The sequence below is a fragment of the Lynx canadensis genome, chromosome X, assembly GCF_007474595.2.
Source record: "Lynx canadensis isolate LIC74 chromosome X, mLynCan4.pri.v2, whole genome shotgun sequence".
Taxonomy (NCBI): Eukaryota; Metazoa; Chordata; class Mammalia; order Carnivora; family Felidae; genus Lynx; species Lynx canadensis.
Genome location: NC_044321.2, coordinates 1,761,352 through 1,774,083, shown reverse-complemented (window position 1 = coordinate 1,774,083; position 12,732 = coordinate 1,761,352).

Below are 12,732 nucleotides of genomic sequence, written 5' to 3'. Positions count from 1 at the left end.
CACACTTCTCAGTCCCTGAGCGTGACAGAAAGTTCTCCTTCACTGGGAGGCATGGTAAATGCCTCCATGTATGTAAACGTCTCTTATCTGTCTGACGATGGAAACAATCGATGTGTTTATCCTTGATGACACAGCTTCGTGCAATCACATGAAGAATCTTCAGAGTTGGCCCTTGAGTCCCACTCAGGGGCACTAGACCCAGAAATCTGCACTCAGGAATCCTTCTTGGAGCCCGAAAGGCCAGCCAGCCAGCAATAGGAAATTATGAATCAATCCATCAATCAATATACCATGGAGGTGACCGACATCAATGTCACAGTGTCACTTCATTTGGGGTTTCGAGGGGGTTGGACGGAGTAGTTAGGACTCTGGTTCTGGAATGGAGCTTTATGGGGTCAAATTCTGGCCTGGCCAGTGGCTGCCTGAGCATCCTCATTGTTTCACCCACCGGTGCCTCTGTTTCTCAATCCGTAAAATGGGGATACACCCTGGGACCACAAGCGTCTTGTGACGAAAACATGAACTACAGGCTACACACCAGTGACAGACACATCATCAACGCTCCGTTAGCCTTGAATGTACTATTAGTTTGTCACAGCCCACTGGATGGCTCGCTTTGATTTTTTAGAATCTAGGTATGATGGAGAAAAGCAGGTGAGTCCCTACAGTGGTGAAAACACACGAGCTGGGACAAGAGAGCCCTAAGCTAACAGCGTCACAGGACCTGGAGGTTAGGAGGTGGACATCCTTGGGGCCCCTGTTGTTCCGCGTACCTGGACACAGGCTCAAAAGATAGTCACCCAGGTATGTTTGCTGTTTATTAAATGTTCACCATGTACCACACTCAGAACTAGACCTTTATGTGTATTATCTTGTCTAAGGCCCCTGATGTCAGGCAGGAGGAATCTGAAGCTGGGAGAGATTCCCCACATTCCCAAGGAAGGACGCTTGGTCTGTCTAGTCAGGGAAAGGGGTGCTCTGATCTACTCACCTGCCCTCCCTCTCACGGCACTCAGGTCTCCAGGGCGTCCTTCGGGTGTAGAACAGCTTCCCGAGGAATCCTCACTCATCCCCTCCTCCAAAGCTCCATGTGGAAATTTCTGTCCTGAATGGGTCATCCCAGAAACCCAGAGCCTGGGCCCCGAACTCAAGAGCAACACGACCCACACCAGAGAAGTCCCCGACGGAAAGCAAGCCCCTCCGAAATGCAGTAAAAATTCCACTTTATTTAATTAAGATGCACCACTTGATTACTGTCTAGCCATTTAATAATTTTGTTTTTGCCATTAAATGGATTTTTACTTCCATGTAATTACTTTAATTTGTTTTGCGATCCGCTCTCAGACACATCAATAATGCCTTCAGCCAGAACAAACACTCGGACTCTTAAATCAAGTCAACACAGGCCTAATGTGACAATGCTTTGCCTTCACTACCGAAAGATGAAAGTAACTTGGGAGAAATTTGTCAAAACTGGAAACGAGTCTTCTGGGTGGGAAAAAAAAAAATCACAAAAAACAAAAACCAGCGGCCAGAGGAGTGGTAATTTTTCCAACATCCTTTCTTCATATTAGGTTCCACGTGCTAATACATACCCTCAGGTAATAGAAACATCGTTCTGTGTTTGATGTGGGTGGTTGATAACAAAATGAGCCAAGCAACTCTGATTCCACCCCATCCCGAATCACACACGCGGCTCAGAGCATCGGCACACAAAAATCACAGGTTCTCTGATCTTTCTGTTAGCTGAGAAACTACTAATTCGGGATAATTCAGGGGCGCCTGGATGGCGGAGTTGTTGAAGCATCTGACTCTTGACCTCAGCTCAGGTCTTGACCTCAGGGTCGTGAGTTGAAGCCCTGCCTTGGGCTCCATGTTGGGTGTGGAGACTACTTAAAAAAAAAACAAAAAAGAATAATTCATACCTGCTCTTCTAGGAAAAGCCATTGAAGATAATGGGTATATTCTGAGTCTGAAAACCTTGAACATCTCAGTGAGGAAGGCCTCTCATGCATCGATGGAAATTATTAATTACACTGATAATTATTTAGTATAAACTTGGCACCAACCATGATTTGGGCAACGAAGCTGGAATTAATCAAGCCCGTGGTTCATGGAGCTTTGTTTCTACCCAGAGGGTCAGTGTGTGTATGGAGGTGAGAGCACATTATAAAGAAACACATCAGAGAGAGACAGACAGACAGAGAGACAGACAGATGACACAGGCGCCTGGGTGGCTCCATGGGTTGAGCATCCGACTTCGGCCCAGGTCATGATCTTGTGGTGTGTGGGTTCGAGCCCCACGTCGGGCTCTGTGCTGACAGCTCGGAGCCTGGAGCCTGCTTCCGATTCTGTGTTTCCCTCTCTCTCTGCCCCTCCCCCATTCATGCTCTGTCTCTCTCTGTCTCAAAAATAAATAAACGTTAAAAAAAATTTTAAAAAAGAAATGAAAATCCAAATATGTCCCTGATACCTTTTCACTCCCTTCGACATTGGAACACTGTCCTTTCTTTTTGCCAGACAAAATGGTGGCCCTATTTTTCCTCTTTATTATCTCCTTCCTTCTGTCTACTTCTTTCAGACACACACACACACACCAACATTAGACAATCCCCAAAGTATGTTTGTACACAACACAAAAAGTTCAGCACCACGGGGGACACCCTCAGCACTCATCGATTTCCATCTTCCCCTTGAGACGTGTGAGGGGGTGCTTCGGACCCTAGGTGCAGAATTGAGAATCTACAGAAGTGAGGCTTTCCTGGCTTCCCACAATGAACCAGTGCACAGAGGGGACCAGCATATGCTTCTCCCAGAGAGTCGTGTCTCATAGAAAGTTTCTACCAACTGCCTATTGTGATACAGCAAGAAAGACACCAGACCAGTGGTTTCATTCTGTGTGTGCCCAATAGTGAGTCCGTGTAGGATTCTGTGGCTGCTTTAGGCCCTGGGGAAATCACAGGAACTAAACCAAGAGCTTGTATGCAAGGAGTGTGTATTTAAACATTTAAATGGGGCGCCTGAGTGGCTCAGTCGGTTAAGTGTCCAACTTCGGCCCAGGTCACGATCTCATGGTTCGTGGGTTCCAGCCCCGCGTCGGGCTCTGTGCTGACGGCCCAGCACCTGGAACCGGCTTCCGACTCTGTGTCTCCCTCTCTCTCTCTGCCCCTCCCCTGCTCATGCTCTGTCTCTCTCTGTTGCAAAAATAAACTTAAAAAAATAAACACTACAAATAATAAAGAAAATAAGCACTTTAACGACTGCCTTCCAACTAAACTCCCACCTGAAAGGACATAAACTATCCACACGATCCCAGTGCACAGTGATAGCAGATAGAGATCTTCCTCTGCATCCTTCTGCTCTAGAAGTTTAATGAAGAAAAAAGGGAAGCGAAAAGAATGGAGAGAAAAATCATCCATCCCGCATTTTGTCCAGAAAGGGGTATGAGAAAATCTGTGCGCTTTGGTGGCCCTTTTCATCTTGTGCATTTCTATATAGAAATATATTAGTTTCCTAAGGCCATCAGAAGAGATGACCGCAAACTGGATGTCTTAAAACAAAAGGAATCCATCCTCCCCAGCTCTGGAGACCAGAAGGCTGAGATCTAGGCAGGGTAAGACCACTGAGATCCAGGCAGGGCAAGGCCGTGCTCCCTCCTGAGGCCCTAGGGGAGGGTCCTTCTCGCCTCTTCCAGCTTCTGAGGCTCCAGGCGTCCCTGGGCTTGTGGCCGCGTCCCTCCCGTCTCTTCCTCTGTCTTCACGTGGCTTCTCCTGTGTGTCTGCATCTCTCCTCTTCTATCTTGTATAAGGACACGAATATTGGATTAGTGCCCACCCTACTGGCTTCCTTTGATTCCATCTGCAAAGATCCTTTTTTGAAAGAAGGCCACATTCACAGGTACCTGACATTAGGACTTCAACATATCTTTTTGGGGAACACGATTCATCCCGTGAGAAAAGGTACGAAGCTGAGAGAAGCGTATGTGCGTAGAATAGATGATGTATTGGAAAAGTCCTAGAGGTAAAAAGTAAAGTAGAAACTCGACAGCCTCGTGGGCCCTAAGCTCAGTTTTACAGCTGAGGGTCGCATCATAAAGTCTCTGCACTCAGTGTTTAAAGCTCCAGAGGTTGTGTGGACCTGAGAAGGAGTCCAATTAGCAAGGGCAGTTGACTCTTGCCTCACAAAGCAGCTGCTACAATGAGGACACAGGTCCCCAGTAGCAGATGTAGATGTGAGTTGTGTGCATGTCCCCAGCAACCTTCGGGGCCAGTGGGCGCTCGGACCAGCACCCTACGAAGCACATAATAAGGAGAAACCTGAGACCACCATCTATCTCCCTTCCTCGATCCCATCAAGCATCCCTCGTACGTTTCTTTTATCCATACTGAAGGTGGCTTTCCACAAAGGGCTTCTATTTAAACAGCTATCAATAATGCATCCTTTGAGATGGGTAGAAATGAAATGATTCACACTCTCGGGGCCCAAAGACGAGTTATGACGATGCTTTGGATTTTTACATCACTGTGGTCAACTAGATCTCCCATCAACGATTTCTGGGAGGTGTTTCTCCCACTGAAACACTCATACATAATTATTCCGTGTAATCGTTACCCCAGAAGGTCTTTCTACCTCCAACCTCGCAACATGGAACACTCCAATCTCACATACAGACATCGTGAAACATATTTTGGAATGTCAGTATATGTCACACAGTTTCAGTATTTCATCTCCCAGATAAACTATACAAAAGTATATGCTTTGTTTTAATTTTTGAACTTGTTTCTGCACCTTTCCCGTTATTGATATTACGTACTTGGAAGTAACATACCGCCGTGGCCTTAAATGCTACACATAAAAAACACTTTCAATCCACGTGCAACCATTGAGCATTTTGCTTTATGTCCAGTAACTTATTAAACAATATGCCTTTTAGTCCTGGAGCAAAGAAGACCTTGACAAATTTATTAACAAACATAAGTTCATTAAAATGATTCTGTGGCTACATAATTTATGAAGTAATTAATTCTGACTTAAAACAATTATTTACTTGAAACTCAAATTTGCTCTGAAACCCAAAGCAATGTTCCGTCGCCACGACATAATAAAGTTCTTATGTAATTACTAATTAGTCTCAAGCGTGACAAATGTTTTAATTAAAATCACTCAAACAGTTAAGCATTTAACACTTTTTTTTTCCATTTTCCCATTTTGTTTGCCTTAGATTAACTGTTTAACAGTCCCCGAGAGTCTACCCATAACACAGACACCCGTAAGAAAGATTGGACAACTCACCCCCTCGCAGACAGGTGTGCTGTGCCTTGCTGTTATTGCTAAGGTTGTCCTCTAGAATATCTGTAATAGAGTGAGGCAGCCAAAGTCACCGAGAACTTGTCCTAGAGAATCTCTGACTCCTGCATTCAAGGTCTCTTTTTATGCATCAGGAGCTCGACCCACCCAGTCTCGTGCACTGTGCACTCTGTCTGCTCACCAAGGCTGCGCTGGCTGGGGGAATGGGGGGGTCATCAAAGCTCCTTAGCTCTTCGAGACTGTGTGTGCCCGTGGGGCGGAATGGATGAAGGCTCAGAACACCAGTGAGTGCATTCCGACTGGTGGCTTATGGGCACAAAAGACGTCGTGCTCAATGGTGCCTGTTGGGTCCTCATGGAACACCAAGCCAACTCCAATGGAAACCGGGCATCCATCCACGCAGCGCTCGCCCCCCCAATACCCCATCTTGTTCCTTTGTCTTCTTCATCTCTTCCGGCCCACCCTCCACCCAGCACGTCCCCAGTTAGGCTGCACTGCTTGCCTTGGCTGTTTTCATTTTTCCTTCCATTTTATGTTTCCCTTTCTGACTTCTTTCTTCCCCCAAACTTGCAAATGAACGGCATAAGGCACCGGTTATTCTGGTCCGTGTGATTTCACTGTGTTTTGTCAGGACACCTGTCTAGGCATCTCAAAGCACATGAAAAAGAGATGGTAAGCATCTATCTAAATTGCAGTATTCACAGGGCAAGGACTACGCATGTGCTGAGGGTTGTTTGGGGTTTTTGCTTCTTGGTTTCTTAACTCACTGACAGAGACGCTGCTTCCGAGCGATTCTCCCAACATCAAGTGCTGCATTTGTGGCAATTTGCTATACACAGCAAAACGGTGTTGCTTCGCTTCCTGCGCGTTTTCCCGTCCCTGACTCTCCCCCTTGATGCCTGTGAAATTTCCTTGGAAAAGCAACGCCCGTTCATGCCATGCAAGGATGCCCTTTCTTTTCAGCGGATGGGACAGCCTGAGCAACGAGTCACACGCCCTGGTTAACCAGAGGCTCGTGTTGAACCGTTCCTGTGCTGTGTTTCATTTTAACCTGGTTCCGCTTCCCAGCCTAGCATCCGGCGGAGTTCTGCGGCTACGTTGGGCTTAGACAAGACTTTATTTCCGGGAATCTTTTGCTTTTCTACCTGGATGCGTGCCTAACAATCACAAAAAGGAAACTTGAAAGTATTTCACAGTTGTGACTTCAAAATTTGAGGATTACCCATTGCAAAGGCCACGGTCAATGAAGCAGGTGACTTATGTTTCCAGGGCCTGTGACAAAGAGCCAGTAGCATCCAAACTCTACGTAACCACTGATTTTTTTTAACTTCTAGGTGTATCTTTGGAGTTTAATCGTATCGCATATTGACTGTCTCAACGACTCCCCAACTCCATTAACTACTGTATTCCCTGTCTTCTATCTCTGCTGTGTATAGAATCAGCCCACACATAAGAATTCAAGGGGAAGAAATGTACTTAGGAGGAACACAATCAGTACAATTATAAATTCGGTCTCCAACGCACACACAGGCGTCCATTTTCTGCCAGAACACGGCTGATACATTTCATAGTGACGCCGAGGTCTTGCTCGTAGAGTGAAAAACTTTCCTGGTATCCGTTCACCCTGATCTCTTCCATATCCATGAGCTTGATTCAATTTCACTGCTTTTTTTTCTTATTTTTATTTTTTATTCTTTAAATGCGATTTATCGTCAAGTTGGCTAACATACAGTATGTAAAGCGTGCCCGTGGTTTTGGGGGTAGAGTCCCGTGGTTCATCGCTTACATACAACCCCCAGTGCCCATCCCAGCAAGTGCCCTCCTCAATGCCCATCCCCCATTTTCCCCTTTCCCTCACCCCCCATCAACCCTCGGTTGGTTCTCTGTATTTAAGAGTCTCTTTTGGTTTGCCTCCCTCTCTGTTTGAAACTGTTTTTTCCCCTTCCCCTCCCCCATGGCCTTCTGTTAAGTTTCTAAGGTTCCACATATGAGTGAAAACAGAACTTAGGTTCTTCTTTGTGTTGATAAGAGGACATGATGTGCTGGTATATTATTACCAAAGCGGCAGAATCCTGAGGCCGTAAGTGTGTGTGTTTATGACAGGTAGTGTTCATTTCAATCACATTCGGAGGCCGGGTGGCGAGGAGACTCCTTGTCTCATTAGGAATCACTTGGTTGGTCCAATCCTAATATGACCCTGCCTGTGCATCCCGCCCCCTGTGACTGTTGCTGGCATATACACAACATCTGGGCCACCTGGATGCTTCTGGCTTCATCACCTATTTCTTTGCTGTCTCCTTTGCTCTGTCGTTACACACACTCTGTACGAACTTTTAAACAGATGACACGGAACACTTCCGTTTCTTTCCCACCGTCTTTTCTTCTTGGAAAATAATTCCCTCCCCCCCGAATAAACTTGTTGTCAGTAACACAGTTTTTATCCCTCATACGTTGGATGTTTTCCTGACATAGTTCACGTGCTGAGTGAACGCACTGCGTGTTACAACTAAGGAGCTCCCGCGTTGTCAGCACGACTGTGGATGCATGAACTGTATCTTATTTGCCATATGGGAAAACAGCTTTGTTTTCCTGCTCTTTTAAAAAGATAGTAGCCTTGGGGCGCCTGGGTGGCGTAGTCGGTTAAGCGTCCGACTTCAGCCAGGTCACGATCTCGCGGTCCGGGAGTTCGAGCCCCGCGTCGGGCTCTGGGCTGACGGCTCAGAGCCTGGAGCCTGTTTCCGATTCTGTGTCTCCCTCTCTCTCTGCCCCTCCCCCATTCATGCTCTGTCTCTCTCTGTCCCAAAAATAAATAAACGTTGAAAAAAAAAAATTAAAAAAAAAAAAGATAGTAGCCTTTGCTACTGTAAGTGTTGGCTGCACTTTTAACATTTGGTGAATAATAGGATTCCTTTCCAGTAAATCACCCAGCTAGCGGGTGTTTTGGAGACTGAACGTAATTCTTGATATGTTTTTAATCTATCATCTATCTATTATCTATCTATCTATCTATGTATCTATGTATCTATCTATCTATCTATCATCTAGCTATCTAATCTATATATTTTTGCTTTGTTTTATTTTGCTTTGGTCACCTATTTTGATTTGGGAAGGGAAAGTTTCTGCAATTATTGATGTCAATTGCCAATTCTCCTAACAGCTCCCTGGATTTCTTTTTAGATTTTGCCTCTATTTACCCATTTCTTCAACGGCCAGAGAAGGAGGAGGAAGAAGAGGAGGAGAAAAATATTAGGAGAAAGACAAAGGAAAAGAGGTGGAATTAAGTGGGTACTATAATGGCAGAAAAATAGTCAACATCATTTTAACTTATAGAATTAATAAAGGTGGAATTTAATCTAAATTCTCTCCAAAGTTCTGGAGAGGGACATTTTTCTCAGCACTGGGTGCACATTTGTTTTAAACCAATTCCTATTAGTCTAGGAAGAATTAAGATTCACTAGTCTTTCCTGCTCCCCCCTCCAAACTCCTTCACTGGAGATTTTTAGTCCTTGCCCAACAAATTCATCTACATGTCCCAGAGGAAATTAGAGCTTTAATTAAGCTTACAAGAGCCTGCAGTCCTATAAAAGCTAAATAATTAAAAGATCTCAGAACCAGAGGTAGCAAGGATGCCATTTTATGAACACGCACCTGTCCATTTCACAGAGCCAACAAAGGTGTTGGTGTTCTCCCCGGTTTGTCCTGAGAAAGTGGGGGAGAACAGACAAGCTCCTATATAATGGCTGTCACTAATGGCTAAGATCTTTCAAAATAAACCTCTTGTGTCAGTTAATCACAGATACCACCTTTCATGTGTGGGTGCGGACCCAATACAGCCCCAGAAGTAAAGAAAACACAGATTGAGCATTTCAACGGCTCCGTTGCATTGACCTGCAATTGCCCTTTGGTTCTGGCCACACGAAACCTCTGCAGAGGGGCACAGGGCTCATTAAGTCCAACTATCCCGCTGTGAACTCATCTTCCCGGTGATTTCAGTGAGACGACCCCTCCGTTTGACCTCTTTTGCAGGCACATATGCTAACCGCCTACATCAAACTGCTCCCAGACATTCACGCTAATTATTCACAACTGTTTTCAAAAACGGTGAAATACACATGGGTTCACCGGGGACTTTGAAAACGTGTAATCAAGCTGAGAATACAAAGTTATACTTTGCAACATGTAATTCACTAACCTATTTCTTCAGTGGGGATTTTCTTTCTTTTTCTGTACTTACATTTTTTTTAATATGAAATTGAGTGTCACATTGGTTTCCATACAACACCCAGGGCTCATCCCTACAGGTGCCCCCCTCAATGCCCATCACCCATCCTTCCCTCCCTCCCACCCCCCATCAACCCTCATTTTGTTCTCAGTTTTTAACAGTCTCTGATGGTTTGCCTCCTTCCCTCTCTAACTTTTTCTTTTTTTTCCCTTCCCCTCCCCCATGGTCTTCTGTTAATTTTCCCAAGATCCACCTATGAGCAAAAATATATCGTATCTGTCTTTCTCTGCCTGACTTATTTCACTTAGCATAACACTCTCCAGTTCCGACTTATTTCACTTAGCATCACACTCTCCAGTTCCATCCACATTGCTACAAATGGCCAGATTTCGTTCTTTCTCGTTGCCATGTAGGATTCCATTGTGTATATAAACCACGACTTCTTTATCCATTTGTCAGTTGATGGACATTTAGGCTCTTTCCATTCGTCGGTTGGTGGACATTAGGCTACCATTGAAAGTGCTGCTATAAACGTCGGGGTACAAGTGCCCCTATGCATCAGTACTCCTGTATCCCTTGGGTCGATTCCTAGCAGGGCTATTGCTGGGTCGTAGGGTAGATCTATTTTTAATTTTTTGAGGAACCTCCACACTGTTTTCCAGAGCGGCTGCACCAGTTTACATTCCCACCAACAGTGCAAGAGGGGAAGCTGAGTAAAGAGGTGTGATGCAGATGCAAAGTTTTTCTTTACAAAATGTAATTCCCTAACCTTTTTCTTCAGTGGGGATTTTCATTAGTAGGAAGGTCAAGATGAGTGAACAGGTGTATGTAGATCTTTCACCACCAGCTCAGCTACATATGTATTGGCAGATGTCACTTACCCTGACCCAATACATTCTGATAATTCATCTCTGGCACTTTTAGTCACTGCGTGCCTGTCACCCATGACTGATTTACTGTCACTTCCTCCAGTCCATAGGCAGACCCCAAGAAATCATGATTTGGTAGATGCTTGCCACCATCTTCCAGATTTTAAGCACTATACCTCAATTCCAAAAGACCCTATGTAAATGTGAATATCCCATGACTATTTACCCATAAAAACACATTAGAAAATGAGACCAGAGACAATGAAATTAAAGCTCAGGAAAACATCCTGATTTTATGTGCTCTTCCTGTGGCTGGGGCCTTGACATGGTGAAGGACAAGGGCCATGAGCACTAAGCACTTTTTTCCCATCAGGGCTGTATTCCACGGCCATCTGGAATCAGAGTATTGTCTGGTGACTAACATGTTATCTGCCTGTGGCAGAACATCGTTTTGGAATTTGACCAGCATTTCCAGCTTAGACAAAAGGGCGCTCCTTCTCCACAAAAGACAGTAATTCAGACGGGCAAGTTAGAAACTAGAGGCACATTGAGTTCATGTTCACAAACACGGCAAATTTGGTAACAAACGTCAGTGAAGATCACCCAAATAACAGAGATTGTACAGGTTAACCCTTCAACAATGTGGGTTTGAACACTTAGATGAAAATTGTTTTTCTACACGTACAGTGTAGTCCTGTACGTGTATTTTCTCTTCTTAATGATTTAAAAAAATTTTTTTTTAGTTTATTTGGTTTTGAGAGAGAGAGAGAGAGAGAGAGAACACGAGTAGAGGGAGGGGCAGAGAGAGAAGGAGACACAGAATCCGAAGCAGGTTCCAGGCTCCAAGCTGACAGCACAAAGCCCGACACGGGGCTCGAACTCACAGACCTCGAGATCGTGATGTCGGATGCTTCACCGACTGAGCCACCCAGGCGCCCCTCTTCTTTATGATTTTTAAATCACCTTTTCTTTTCTCTACCTTACTTTATTATAAGAATACAGTATATAATACCTACATAAAATATGGTTTGATTGACTATTTATATGATTGGTAAGGCTTCTGGTCAACAGTAGGCTATGAGTGGTTAAGATTTTAGGGGGTCAAAAGTTATACGGATTTTTGATGCATGGTAGGCCAGCGTCCCTAACCCTTACATTGTCTAAGGCTAAACCATATATTTATATTCTATGTGAAAAATGGAATCCTTTTCAAAACAGAATCTCTCATCATGTAAGGCCATCCAATTTGATCTTTTGGAGAAAAATACCAAGTCTTTGATCACAGTACTTTGAGAGAGCAATGAGTAAAATTGAAACAAAAGTCATGAATGCAGGTGCAAAATTTGAAGCCAATCTCCAAGACACTATGTCTAAGGATTATTTGTAAAACATTAAAAGCCCAGCATCTGGCTATGGAAAACAGGAAGTGAAGTTTAAATTATCCCTAGATCTCCAATGGGGGCTGGCAGATGGGGATGAAATTAGGGAAACTTGTAATAATAGGTAAACTACAATAAATACCTGAAGCTTACAAAAATATTTAAAGCAATTGACAAGGCTACCCCAAATTATTTTTTAAAACATTTTTAATGTTTATTTATTTTGGGGAGAGGGACAGAGTGTGAGATGGGGAGGGGCAGAGAGAGAGGGAAACAGAATCCGAAGCAGGCTCCAGGCTCTAAGCTGTCAGCACAGAGCCCGACGCGGGGCTCGAACTCACAAACCATGAGATCATGACCTGAGCCGAAGTTGGACGCTTAAGTGACTGAGACACCCAGGCGCCCCAGGGCTACCCCAAAGTCTAACATTGTATCACTTTATGCATGTCACTGACCATGACTGGAAGCCAACATTGCAACACACATTGGACTGGACCACATGAGACAGGCTCTCTTTCTTCCAAGACTGGAAGATTAAAGAGGGCAGAGTGTGTCTCCTGAGATCATTGCCTTTCCCCCAGGACCTCAAATAATGCCTGACTCAAAAGTTGCTCCTAACATATTCATTGTTGTTGAGATAAAATCCAGATTATGTAGAATTAACCCTTTTAAAGTGAACCATCTATCAGCATTGGGGATCTTCATAGTCTTGGCCAACCGTCACCAAGATCTCACCCCAGGACATTTTCATTGCCCCAAGATGACACCTCCCACCCAATAATTAGTCACTCCCCTTTCTTCATTCCCCACAATCCCTGGCAATCACTCGTTTGATCTGTGTTAAGATAGATTTAACCATTTTGGATATTTCTTTAAGTGGTATCATATAACGTGTGACCTTTTGTGTCTGACTTATTTTACTGAGCATAATGTTCTCCAGGTTCATCCATGTTAT